This window comes from Otolemur garnettii, unplaced genomic scaffold (assembly GCF_000181295.1).
Source record: "Otolemur garnettii isolate 467f Iridium unplaced genomic scaffold, OtoGar3 scaffold00006, whole genome shotgun sequence".
Lineage (NCBI taxonomy): Eukaryota > Metazoa > Chordata > Mammalia > Primates > Galagidae > Otolemur > Otolemur garnettii.
Window position 1 is genome coordinate 20,278,137 of NW_003852401.1, and position 11,403 is coordinate 20,289,539.

An 11,403-nucleotide genomic window follows, 5' to 3' on the forward strand; every position below is an offset into this window, starting at 1 on the left:
GGCAATGACTGACCTGGTTGTGGTCCCAAATACTTTGTCCCCATCTGTATGTAGGTCTTGACCCACACCAGATTCTGAGGTTAATCCATTAATCTGGCCTCTAAGCAGGGGAAATAACTTAGGAGCTTAGTTTTCCTACTTAACTGGGGTGGGGTTGGGAGTGGGTGTGATCCACTTGGACCTTATTCTTTGGTTCCAATATCTGAGATTTTGCCTGGAATAATGATCCAGCCTTGTACCTTGGTTTTAGTAATGAGCGTGCTATATCATTCAAAGATCCTGCCACCCAAATGATCTGCAGCTCGGACACTCTGTCACCCTGGGTAGAGTGCCCTGACATCGTCTTAGTTCACAGCAACCTCAAACTCTTGGGCTCAAGTGATTCCCTTGCCTCAATTTTTCTAACTTTAGTAGAGATAGGATCTTGCCCTTGGGCGGTGCCTGTGGCTCAAAGGAGTAGGGCACAGGCCCCATATGCTGGAGGTGGCAGGTTCAAACCCAGGCCAAACAGTCCGTCCACCTCAGCCTCCCTGAGTGCTAGGATTACAGACATTAACCACTGCACCTGGCCTCCAACTCTGTCTTCAGGGCCTTATTCCCTCAAGTGTCTAAACCTTCCTTTAGAGTTTAATTGTTGTTGTTTTTTGGTAGATTCAGAGTCTCACTTTATCAACCTCAGTAGAGTGCCATGATGTCACACTGCTCACAGCAACCTCCTACTGGGCTTAGGCGATTTTCCTGCCTCAACCTCCCAAGTAGCGGGGACCACAGGCTCCTGCCACAATGTCTGGCTATTTTTTTTAGTTGTTGCAGTTTGGCCGGGTTTGAACCCACCACCCTCAGTATATGGGGCTGATGCCCTACCCACTGGGCCACAGGAGCTGCCTGGTTCTTTTTTTTTAGACACAGAATCTCACTTTGTTGCCCTTAGTAGAGTGCTGTGCAGTCAAGGCTCACAGCAACCTCCAGTTCTTGGGCTTAAGCCAGGCGTCCTCAAACTGCAGCCCGCCTAGGACATTTATCTGGCCCGCTGGTGTTTTTGCCGTCGCTGCCTGTCCTGCTTAGCAGCCACCTCGTCCCGGGGCCAGCAGTCTGGCCCTCCAACGGACTGAGGGATAGTGAACTGGGCCCCTGTTTAAAAAGCTTGAGGGCCCCTCATAGGTGATTCTCTTGCCTCAGCTTCCTAAGTAGCTGGAACTACAGGCGGCCGCCCCAATGCCTGGCTATTTTTTTGTTCTTGCAGTTTGGCCATGAGCTGGGTTTGAACCTGCCTCCCTTAGGTATATGGGGCCGGCGCCCTACTCACTGAGCCACAAGTGCCTCCATCTTCCTTTAGAGTTATTGCTTGCTAGAACCTCTGCTCTGGCTGCTAATGATAGCTGTCACTAACAGCTGAAGGAGATTTCAAGCTCTTGAAGGACCCCATTTACATGCTTATGTCACCTCCTGAACTGGCCCTATGACCCTCCCCATCTCTCCAGGCCCCTGTACAGGAAGCCCCACCAGCAGCCAGTCCCAGCTTAACAAAGTTGGATGTTTTTATCTTGTGTGTGTGAGGGGCACCAGAATATGCCACCCCAAAATATGCCTCTTTGGCATGTGCATTATTTTGAACTAAAGGCCATTGAGAATCAGCAAATGCAAGAAAAGCAGACAGGGCACAAGCTTTCCTTTTGTAAAGGAAATTCTTCCTATAGGAAGAGGAGGACTCTAACAGCTATCAATGGGAAAGGTACTTAAATCTGCAAAACAATTATTACTAAACAACCTTTGTTTACTTTATTTCCCCGCCTGCCCATTACTTGCCTCCCTTTCTCAGAGGCCCCAAAACTCCTTTTTTTTTTTTTTTTGTTTAGTCCGCCCACTTTTTGTTTGTTTGTTTAGTTTTTTGTTTGTTTGTGTAGAAACTGGTCTTGTTCTTGCTCAGGCTGGTCTCAAACTTCAGGCCTCAAGCAATCCTCCCACCTCCCTAAAATACTAGGATTACAGGGTTGAGCCAACAAGTAGGCCAGCCCACAAAGTTTTTTGTTTGTTTGTTTTTTATCTTAACTATTTTTTTTTTATTTGAGACAGAGTTTCAAGCTATCGCCCTGGGTAGAGTGCCACGGCGTTTGTTACAGCTCACAGCAACCTCAAACTCTTGGGCTCACACGATTCTCTTGCCTCAGCCTCCCGAGCAGCTGGGACTGCAGGTGCCTGCCACAATGCTTGGCTATTTCACCAGCCCAAGTTTTTTTTTTTTTTTGCATATGGGGCCGCGCCCTACTCCTTTGAGCCATAGGCGCTGCTCCTCACCAGCCCAAGTTTTAATCAAAACTTTAGGCTAGTTATCTAGGTGTTGCTATGTATACGTGCAAGATGAGCATGTTAATAGATCTGTTTTTCTCTTGCTAATTTTTTTTTTCCATAAGGCTGGTCAGGTGAAGCAATGTGAATGGAGAAGGAAAAAATGAATCTGTAACTGATTGGGATCAATTAGTTGTAAACACCACTGCACTTGGAACCGGCCGCTGGAGAACCTAAGATGAATAGAGGAAACAATGTTTTCCTCCCCTACATGTGTTTGTCTCCACTCTACTAAGTTTCTTTCCTCTTTGTTTTTTGCAAAGACTGTGTTTGGGCTCCAGCTTTTTGAAAAGTATGAACGAACTGTCGATTTTCTTGCAGTGTCTTTACAGCCTATGCACGCACTTTCCAAAACATGTAGAGGAGGTTCTATGTGCTATTCCAGAGGTCATTTTTGTAGAGATAATGGGATTTGAGAGAAAACACTCACGGCTTATTTGCTCTTTTCACAAGCTGGCCACTGAGTGGACTTTGGAATTGACTCTGCTGCTGTAAAGCTCTGACCAGGGACTGCTGGATTACAACCCCATGGCCAGCACCACCCAGGAAACCCCATGTGGAAAGCCTCAGAACTTGAGACCCAGTACCACCAGGGTCAGGGGCTGGCTGTTTTGAAACTCTCTTGCGCCATTTCCTTGAGTGATCCTGGGATTTTCCTCCCTTCTTAATCCCAGCCGCAGTAAGCAGGTGGTGGGAATCTGCACCTCTCGTCATCACTCACTCTTTCACCCTGCACAGACCTTTCCTGTTTCCCTTCCCTCTAACCTCACTGGGGCATTGGGCCACAGTGCCCCCACCTATTTGCGACATTTTCCTCTCTCTGGTTACAGGACTCTCTGCTCTCTCTCAAGACTTCTCTTGGCTGCCTTCAAGGGCTTTGCTCTCTGTCCTCCAATATAGGCTACTCTTAAGGTTTGGCTGCATCTGTTCAGTTGAATCCTTCTCCAGAGACCTTACCTGGACACTGTAAGCAAAGGCCCCTCATGCCACCTCTCAACCTGATAGTTCTCAGGTCCAGATCAGTCTAGGGACCTATGGCTTTCACTCCGCAGTGACACTGACTGGCCTACTCTGTCCCACCCTTTGAGTCTCTCTTCTTCTCAAATTCACCTTTCTGCCCCCAACGTCAACTTACTACACTCTGAACCACCTAAACCCTGTTTCCATAATGGTCACACAAAGCCTCCCATTATCTAGAGTCAAAACTCAGGCGTGATCTTTGATTATTCCCTTTCTCTTGTGTCTTCATTTTATCTTACTAATATCAAGTAGTATTTTTTTTTGAGACAGAGTCTCACTTTGTTGCCCCCAGTAGAGTCCTATGACATCATAGCTCACAGCAACTTCAAACTCTTGGGCTCAAGTCATTCTCTTATTTTAGCCTCCTGAGTACCTGGGACTACAGGGGCCTGCCACAATGCTGGGCTATTTTTAAGTTCTCTTTTTTTTTGTGAGACAGAGTCTCACTTTGTCATCCTCAGTAGAGTGCGATGGCATCATAGCTCATAGCAACCTCAAACTTTTGGGCTTAAGCCATTCTTTTGCCTCAGCCTCCCAAGTAGCTAGGACTAACTACAGGTACCCACCACAATGCCCAGCTATTTTTAGAGACGGGTAGCTGGGACCACAGGCGCCCACTACAATGCCCAGCTATTGTTTCTTGCTGCAGTTTGGCCGGGGCTGGGTTTGAACCCACCACTCTCAGTATATGGGGCTGGCGCCCTAAACGCTGAGCCACAGACACCAACCACCTGGCTATTTTTAGAGAGGAGGTCTCGCTGTGGCTCAGGCTGGTCTGAAAATGGTGAGCTCAGGCAGTCCACCCGCTTCAGCCTTCCAGAGTGCCAGACATTGTTCCCGTCACCCATATTTTCTTATTAAAGAAACAGAATGGGTGGTACCCACAGCTGAATTGGTAGGGTGCTGGCCACATACACCGAGGGTGGTGGGTTCCAACCTGGCCTGGGCCAGCTAAAACAGCAAAGACAACTACAACCAAAAAATAAGCCAGGGATTGTGGCGGGCACCTATAGTCCCAGCTACTTGGGAGGCTGAGGCAAGAGAATTGCTTAAGCCCAAGAATTGGAGGTTGCTGTGAGCTGTGATACCACTGCACTTGACCCCGAGAGACAGCTTGAGACTCTGCCTCAAAAAAAAAAAAATTAAATGAAAATGAAACAAAATTATTTTCCGTAGTAAGGTCCACACTGTGAGAAGTTCTCAGCATTGTCTACATCCTCGTCTCTCCTTATTTATTTAATTTCAAACTATTAAGGGTGTATAAGTGTTTGTAGTACGTGGATATCTTTTTCTTTCTTTCTTTCTTTTTTTTTTGTAGAGACAGAGTTTCACTTTGTCGCCCATGGTAGAGTGCCATGGTGTCACACAACTCACAGCAACTCCCGGGCTTCAGCGATTCTCTGGCCTCAGCCTTCCAAATATCTGGGACTACAGGCGCCTGCCACCACGCCCGGCTATTTTTTTGTTGCAGTCTGGCCAGTATGGGGTTTGAACCCATCACCCTTGATAGATGGGGCCGGCGCCCTGCCCACTGAGCCACAGACACCACCCAACATGGATATCTTGTATAATGCTCAAGTCATGGCTTTTGGTGCACCCAGCACCAGAATAGTGTTCATTATACAGAATATGTAAGTTTTTATCTCACATCCACCCTCCTGCCCTCCCTGGTTTTGAATATCCTTTATATCGCCTGGTGTCACGCTTGAGGCCAGAGAGACCCTTTCACAGCCTGCAAAACTCTGTGGATTTTGTAGGGGGATGTAACCAAGCAAGAGTCTCCTGGGCACAAAAAGTATATTGGTAGTTACCAGGGCTGCAGGAGGGGGGAGAGGTGTAACTGCTAAATGTGTATGGATTTCCCTCTGAGAGTGGCAAAAAATGTTTTGACGCTAGACAGAAGTGGTGGATGCACAACGTTGTAAATATACTAGACAGTGTTGCTGAACTGTTCATTTAAAATGGTTAGTTTATGTTATGTAAATCTCATGCATCTCAATTTTTTTAGAAAAAGAGTTGTCACCAGCAGAAATATCATCCTGCATCTCTCTCTGTTCCCAGGAAGAAAAGGTATGGAAAACGGCACCAGCAGCATGCACTGGGGAGGACCAGACTTCTGCACCCTTTTTCTTTCTCTTCTGTCATGTTTTATTCAGAGATATTGAGTGTGCCTAAAATGAACTGGTGTTGGGTCAGACCCATGAAAAGAGGAAAGCAGGGTGGCGCCTGTGGCTCAGTGGGTAGGGCGCCAGCCCCATATACCAAGGGTGATGGTGCCATGCTATCCCCGCCAGCTAAAACAGCAGTGGCAATTGCAACAAAAATAGCTGGGCGTTGTGGCAGATGCCTGTATTCCCAGCAACTCGGGAGGCTGAGGCAAGAGAATCACCCTAGCCCAGGAGCTGGAGGTTGCTGTGAGCTATGACAGCACAGCACTCTACCAAGGGCGACAAAGTGAGACTCTGTCTCAAAGGGAAAAAAAAGAAAAGAAAAGAGGAAAGCAGGCTCGATGTCTGTAGCTTAAGCAGCTAAGGTGCCAGCTACATACGCTGGAGCTGGGAGGTTCAAATCTAGCCCGGGACTGCCAAACAACAATAACAACTACAACCAAAAAAAAAGCCAGGAGTTGTGGCGTCTATAGTCCCAGCTACTTGGGAGGCTGAAGCAAGAGAATCACCTAAGCCCCAGAGCTGTAAGCTGTGATGCCACATTCCTCTACTCAGGGCAACAGCTTGAGACTCTGTCTCAAAAAAAAAAAAAAAAAGAAAGAGAGGAAAGCAGCCTGAGTGATTTAGGAAAAGGATGTAAAAAAAACAAAATTCCATTGTTATGAAGGGAGACACAAAATACACATAAATAAAGAAATCGGTTACTTAATACAACATAAGAAATCATTGATATATACCTTTTAAAAATTACTAGAAATAGCTGGGTATGGTGGCTTGTGCCTTTAATCCTAGCACTGTGGAAGGCTGAGGCAGGATTGTTTGAGCTTAGGTGTTTGAGACCATTCTAAGCAACAGCAAGACCTGTCTCTACTAAAAATAGAAAAACTAGCCAGGTGTCATTCCAAGCACCCGTAGTCCCAGCTACAGGGGAGACTTAGTCAAGAGGATTGCCTGAGCCCAGAAGTTTGAGGTTGCTGTGAGCTATGACATGATAGCACTTTATCAACAGACTAAGACTCTGTCTAAAAAAAAAATAGGGTGGTGCCCACAGCTCAGTGTGTAGGGACCTGGCCTATACACACACTGAGGCTGGCGGGTTCAAATAAAAAATAAAAAATAAAAATAAATAAATAGAATATTACTCGAAATAACCAATTTTAATTTCCAAATAATGTTCTGGATTATGTAATTCTTTCTTTCTTTCTTTCTTTTTTTTTTTTTTTTTTTGAGACAGAGTCTCACTTTGTAGCCTTTGGTAGAGTGCTATGGCATCACAGCCAATAGCAACCTCAAACTCTTGGGCTTAAGTGATTCTCTTGCCTCAGCCTCCCAAGTAGCTGGGACTACAGGCACCTGCCACAACACCTGGCTATTTTTTTTGGTGCAGTTGTCATTGTTGTTTAGCAGTCCTGGACCAGTTCAAACCTGACAGCCCTGCTGTATGTGGCTGGTGCCCTAACCACTGAGCTATGGTGCTGAGCTTGGATTATGTAATTCTGAGAAAGAGATTCAACAAATCATCCAGAAAAATCACTTCCACGATCACTTTCCTTTTATTCACATCATCAAGACATTCTCTGGAGCCCTGACCCATTAAATCATGGTAAAGATTTTTACCATGTTCCTCAGCTTCCTAGATCACCTCCTTTCACCAAAGACTTACTGCAAACATATCCCTCCATGCTGAAAAGAAGCTCCTTACTGACCTAAAACCCGTGAGCCTCTTTTCCCTACAGCAGGGTCCAGTCACCCTGTAGCTGAAGGTTCCACCTCAGGTCATCAGTCCAAGCTTTGGGCAAGTGGCAGGGACAGCTGGAGTCATGAGACACCAGGTTTAAGCAAAACTTTGGAGTTTCTGTTGATATAAACATTTATTTAATGAGAGCTATGTTGGTGTTTTCAGGGAATGCTATTTGTTGTTCTTTTAATTTTCCCTTGAGGAGTAGAACAAGGTGGGTTTTGGCAGGTGTGTAAGTGGTTCTATATGGAAACCTGAGTGAAAATGCGCCCTGGTGGTGGCTTCTTCCTGATGGTTCAGTACCTGAGGATTAGTGCACAGGCTAGACCTGGACTGGCCCACCACAGATCTGGACCTTGCAGGAGGATTTTTAGGAGGTTTTGCCTCCTATTCAAAACCTAAGTGATTCAGCATGTAGTTAGCTTTCAGGCTGTCCATCTGTAATATTTATTAATAACATAGAGACATGACCCTCCAGACCAGCCTGAGTAAGAGCGAGACCCTGTCTCGAAAAATAGTCAGGCATTATGGAGGATGCCTGGAGACCCAGCTACTCAGGAGGCTGAGGCAAGAAGATCATTTTGAGGTTGGGGGAAATATAAGGTCAGGGCATTCAACCCCAGGGCGACTAAGTAAGACTCTGTCTCAAAAAATATGTATATATAAAGACATGTGTCTGGGCACTGGGGCTCACATCTGTAATCCTAGCACTCTGAGAAGCCAAGTTGGTTGAATCACTTGAGCTCAGGAGTTCTAAATCAGCCTGAGCAAGAGCAAGACCCATCTCTACTAAAAATAGAAAAAAAAACTAGCAGAGCATGGTAGCATGAGTCTGTAGTCCCAGCTACTCAGGAGGCTGAGGCAAGAGGATAGCTTAAAGTGAAGAGTTTGAGGTTGCTGTGAGCTAGGATACCCCCATGACACTCTACTCAAGGGTGACAGAGTGAGACTCTGTATCAAAATTAAACAAACAAACAAACAAATAAAATAAAAACATGTATGAAGCCTTAGGTGGTAGGTAAAGTACCCAAATCTCCTACAAGGTCTCCTTGACATCTATTATACTGTACCTAACATTACTCTGAATTTATTATGCTCTCAGATCTTTTGAATAGCTTTGGCCATTTTGGAACTTGTAGGTATTTATGGCAAACATTCAGCCCAGTAAATGACCAAAGAGGTCTTGTTCCTATTGCATCATGTTGATTTACCCAAGTTAGGACATTGTGATGAAAGCAAATAAAAATAGCAGCCTCTAAATATTTGAGTTTGTGAAGACTAACACTTTGCTATTAAAAGAAGGGAAGAAAGGCCCGGTGAGGTGGCTGGTTCACGCCTGTAATCCTAGAACTCTGGGAGGCTGAGGCGGGTAGATTGCTCTAGCTCACAAGTTCAAGACCAGCCTGAGCCAGAGGGAGACCCCATTTCTAAAAATAGCCAGGCATTGTGGCAGGCGCCTATAGTACCAGCCCAAGAATTTGAGGTTGCTGTGAGCTATGACTCCATGGTACTCTACCAAAGATGACAGACAAAGTGAGACTCTGTCTTAAAAAAGAAAAGAAAGAAGGGAAGGAAAAATGAAGATTTATTCATAACTTACTATGATTGCATTTTACAAGTAAGAAACAGAGGCAGAGAAAGGTGAAAAGATCTGCTACAACATACACTTCCAGTAAGTGGTAAGGCAAGGAGGGGATCAGCCACTCTCTGATCAGACCAGGGTCTCGGTCACAGAGCTGAATTCCAGCTTCTCTCTTACTACAAATAGTCATTTTCCTAGGGTAGCCCCTTGCTTGACCAGAACACAAGCATCTTTTTTTCTTTTTTTTTGAGACAGAGCCTCAAGCTGTCACCCTGGGTAGAGTGCTATGGCATCACAGCTCACAGTAACCTCCAACTCATGGGCTCAAGCGAGTCTCCTGCCTCTGCCTCCCAAATAGCTGGGACTACCAGCACCCACCACAATGCCTGGCTATTTTTTGGTTGCCGCCATCATTGTTGTTTGGCGGGCCTGGGCTGGATTCGAACCTGCCAGCTCAGGTGTATGTGGATGGCCTCTTAGCCGCTGGAGCCACAGGCACCAAGCCACCAACATCTTCTTTATGATTTTTTAATTTTTTTTTGCCATTATATAAAACACATTGCTTTTTATTTTTTTAATTTGTTGCCTATACTTCTGATGTCATTTTTTTTTTTAAGAGACAGAGTCTCACTTTATTGCCCTTGGTAGAATGCTGTGGCGTCACAGCTCACAGCAACCTCCAACTCCTGGGCTTAGGTGATTCTCTTGCCTCAGTTTCCTGAGTAGCTGGGACTATAGGCGCCCACTACAATGCCCAGCTCTTTTTTTTTGTTGCAGTCTGGCCGGGGTTGGGTTTGAAACTGCCACCATTGGTATATGGGGCCAGCGCCCTACCCACTGAGGCGCCACCCCTGATGTCATGTTAAATCGAGTTCTTTTGATAAGGAAATCAATGACTTCATAGTCAAAGAACTTGCCATCTTGCCTAAAAGTTTAACTGACAGAGGGATCCTTCATATTTTATTTTTATTTTTTTACATCAGTAGACTCTGTTTAATTTTTTAATGATTATAATATTTCTAAAGCTTTCCACAAAAGGGCATTATAGCTCTATGTTTTATTACAAACATATCTTCTAAAACAAAAAGTCAGCACTCTACCATAAACCACAATAAAGAACATGTTATTTAAATAAAAAGAATCAACAGACTTTTTTCTCTTCATATCTATACCCAATGGTGATATCTTATAGGTTAATTTCTAAACAAATTTTTAAAAAGTGATGAAAGCTATGTTTTACTCACGAATACTATTTTCACATAACATACAGGTTGTTTAACAGCAGGTACAAGTTTGCCAAGCTTCAGATGGCAAAATGCTAAGTTGTAAGTTTGGTATTGTCCAGCTAGTCGGTTCCTCCTTGCCCTGCAGACTTCGGGCAGCACATACTGTTGAGAGACCACCTTGTTGCCACCACTTCTCTTTTCATTACCAAATCCAAGGCAGTAGAACATTCATGGCCTTAAGATGCAAGGCCTAGCAAAAAGCCTCCCACAAATCCACTGGATATCACGATGTTCCGTTTAATAAATTCTGTGGCTTCTTCAATTATATTGTTGATTTCAGGTGTTGCTTTATTAGCTTGTTTCTTAATCTGTCTTTTTGCTTTGTTTACATCTTTTTCAACTCTTTTCCAGTCAATCTGAACATAGCCACTGTGACTGGCAATCTGAAGGAGAAGAAAACCACCACCTACTGCAGTTGCTGCAAGTTTTCCAATCTTCTGGAACAAGAAACCTGCACACCAGCCAGCCACGCCACCCAATACAATTTGGGTAGCTACTGAGTATTTTTCTACCAGTAGAAATTGCCACTCGATTCCACAGTGGTGTCTTCTTGCACACTTGGTTAAATCCAACACTTTGTAAGAGTGGTCATCAATCACTTTCATAGTCTTGGGGAGGAGGATTCCGGGTGGCCATGATACCGCTGGCGGCCTACTGGGGATCCTTCCTATTTTAATCTATTGATCCCCCTCTTTATAGAATTGAAATTTTTTTTGTTTTTTCTGGAAAAAACTGTGAGTTCTTTTCTTTTCTTTCTTTCTATTTTTTTTTTTTTTTTTTTTGAGACAAAGTCTCACAGTCACCCTGGGGTTGAGTGCCCTGGCATCATAGTTCAGAAACCTAAAACTCTTGGGCTCCCTCAGCCTCATAAGTATCTGGGACTACAGGCACTCGCCACAACACCTGGCTATTTTTTAGAGACGGGGGTCTCACTCTTTCTCAGGCTGGTTTCGAACTCCTGAGCTCAAGCATTCCACCAGGCTTGGCCTCCCAGAATGCTAGGTTTACAGAAATGAGCCAACATGCCCAGCCCATTTTTCTTTTTCTTTCTTTCTTTTTTCTTTTTTTAGTTCAAACTTTACCAGGCCAGGCATGGTGGCTCATGCCTATAGTCCCAGTGCTGTGGGAAGCTGAGGCAGGTGAATCGCTGAGCTCAGAGGTTTGAGACCAGCATGAACCAGAGTGAGCCAGAGTGAGACCCTATCTCTACCAAAAACAACAACAACAACAACAACAAAAAAAAAAGCAGGGCCTTGTGGCAGG

At 44.9% G+C, this 11,403-nt stretch overlaps 1 pseudogene; it reads right to left on the reverse strand.

Annotated features, from left to right (window-relative positions):
• Positions 1–10,081: 10,081 nt before the first annotated feature.
• Positions 10,082–10,776, reverse strand: LOC100943185 (annotated as a pseudogene).
• Between the last annotated feature and the right edge of the window lie 627 nt (positions 10,777–11,403).